The 2,573-nt window shown below is 41.3% G+C and overlaps 1 protein-coding gene across 1 annotated transcript in view; it reads left to right on the top strand.

The window, feature by feature from the left end:
• Positions 1–641: 641 nt before the first annotated feature.
• Positions 642–2,573, top strand: part of sec23a (Sec23 homolog A, coat complex II component) — a 15,967-nt gene continuing 14,035 nt past the window's right edge. Inside the window, exon 1 of the mRNA XM_017437673.3 lies at positions 642–773. The gene's annotated coding sequence lies outside the window, so the exon portion shown is untranslated. The remainder of the gene's footprint in view (positions 774–2,573) is intronic.

Genomic DNA, 2,573 nt, shown 5'->3' with positions numbered 1-2,573 from the left:
GTTACCAGGGGGGAACCAAATATTTCAGCCGTTTGAAATAATCGGTTCCCCCTCTAAAACATGGGACAAAAATAATTTACCAACAACTCCTTAACTGTGTTTATTCCTCTGTATTATGATATTATTATCACTTTTTTTTAATGAGAAATATTTGCCCCTCTAAACAGTTCTGTTAATAGATAAGTCATTATTTACGGAGACGCAGGGGGAAACGTATCTGATGGGGGAACGCGGCTCGACGTAACAGCAGCAACTCCAGCACATTGCTGCCCCCTATATGTCAGGAAGACAAATAACACCTTTTCTGTTCAAATTGCCAACCCGCCATAGTGTGTGTGTGTTGATCAAATTTACCCGCCGCTTCAAATATTTACCCACATTTGGCGGGTGGCGGGTGCTAATTTCCATCCCTGGTCGCAGCCCAGTGAGATACCGCCTTAAAACCTACTATTAAATAACTGGTAACTTACTGCTGTGACTAATTTCCAGATTTATTTTCTGGTAAGTCCACCCCTCTAACTAGGCGGTAATAAAAGCTGTTTTAAAAAGTGAAAAAATAACTCAATAAATCCTAAAACGTGCTGTTTCAGCTGTGTTTAATCAGCTCATACGTGGCATGAAGGCTGGAGTTGATTTCCCCGCCCAGAAGGGGGCGGAGCTAGTGGAGAGTCGCGTCTGGACGGTGGGACTAAATTCGACGCAACACCAGGGCGCCGCCATATTGTTTTGCTTCGTTGTCAGCAGAAAGGAGCTGCTGTTCGGAGCGGCGGGCGGTGAGTTTTCCCTTTAAAGCCTCCAGGTTCGCGTCGTTTCTTCGGGTTTGTGGTTCTGTGGGTTCTGCTGTCTCCACCTGTCGCTGAGGTCACCTGGCCGCTCGGTTGGAGGTTACCTGAGCGGACAGAGCCGAGGCTTTTTAGCCCACACCTGAAGTTAATTCACCTGAAGCTGTGAGAAGCTGCGTGTTTGGCTTCATCTGTTGAGTTATCTGCTAAATGCTCTAGTTAATTTTTAAATAATAAAGTTATTTTCACCTGAGTTTAAAGATCAGAGAGTTTCTGCTTCTCCAAGAGCATGCTGGTCTTAAATAAATAAGGCTTTTATTTTTGTTTTTAAAGCTTTATTGTGTATTTTCTGTCCTGACTGGACTGGTTTTATATTTGGAGGGCAGCACGTTTGGTGTGGGGGAAATGAAGAAGCTGAAGGTGAGTTTTTTAAAAGCTAAAATAAGGAGGAAAACCAGCTAAAAGCTGCAAAACTGTTCAGTGGTCTCCAGTCCTGGTCCTCAGGGCCTCCATCCTGCAGGTTTTCCTTGTTCCTCTGCTCCAACACACCTGATTTAAATCAACGGCTGATTAACAGGCTTCTGCAGAACATGAAGAGGTGATTTAACCATGAACCAGGTGTGTTGGAGCAGAGAAACAGGTAAAACATGCAGGATAGGAGCGCTCGAGGACCAGGGCTGCCTATACCTGCTCTAGTTAGACGCTAAATGAGACTATACCAGCTAAAATGAGCCAATTATTAGCTACTTGCTATAATGAGCCAATTATCTAAAAGAAACACCACTAGCTAAAAAGGGCCACTTATCAACTAAAAGCTAAAAGGAGTAAAGTATTAGCTAAAGTCTGAAAGAAGTAAAACGCCAGTTTAAAATCAAAAGTTGCTAAACTTATCAGAAGACTAGCTAGAAGCTAAACAGGTGAAAAGGCTGGCTAACAGTAACGGAATAGTAGCCAAAAGCTAAACTGGTTAAACTCTAAATGAAACTATGCTAGCTAATCTGAGCCAATTAATTAATTAAAAGATAAAAGAAACATCACTAGCTAAAAGGGGCCAAGTATTAGCTAAAAGTTGAAAGAAGCAAAATGCTAGTTTAAAACCAAAAAGTTGCTAAACTTATCAAAAGTCCAGCTATAAGCTAAACGTTTCAAAAGGCTGGCTAAAAGTAACTGAATGGTAGCTAAAAGCTAAAAGTATCAAAGGTCTTGTTAAATAAAGTTAAATATTTTATAAAAGTATGAAAATTACAAGAACTAAAACGAGTCACAGCAGCATCTCCTGAACGAGACGAATGTTTTAAATTTATGAACAGCTAAAATGGCACAAAATCTGCAGGAGTTAGATTGGGAAAACAAACAAACAAAAAGTTTTAAATAACCAGGAATCTATAATAAACGCTGACTCAGGAGAACATGTTTTCTTATATTCAATATTTAAATAAATCTTTAGTTTTCTAGTCGTGTTTTTTCATGTGAGGAGCAGAAATCTGTTTTGATTGTAAAGGTTTCAGATTTCTGGACTTCTGGCCCGACAGAATCAGCCCAAGGTCCATCCCAAACTTGTGAACTCAGAGGAAACTTTAAAATCAGCCGAAGGAAGAAATTAAAGACAAACTTTAGGTTTTTACTGGTTTAACTTTCAGGTTCCTCAGATTTACCAGAAATAAGAGTCAAAACACCCAGAATGTTTGATTTACTGTTGGTCGACACTGACACCTCCTCCCCCGCCTCCTCCCGCTCACCTCCTCTCCCCCGCCTCCTCTCGCTCACCTCCTCTCCCCCGCCTCCTCCCCC

The sequence above is a fragment of the Kryptolebias marmoratus genome, linkage group LG10, assembly GCF_001649575.2.
Source record: "Kryptolebias marmoratus isolate JLee-2015 linkage group LG10, ASM164957v2, whole genome shotgun sequence".
NCBI lineage: Eukaryota > Metazoa > Chordata > Actinopteri > Cyprinodontiformes > Rivulidae > Kryptolebias > Kryptolebias marmoratus.
This window is presented reverse-complemented; position numbering and strand designations above follow the sequence as displayed.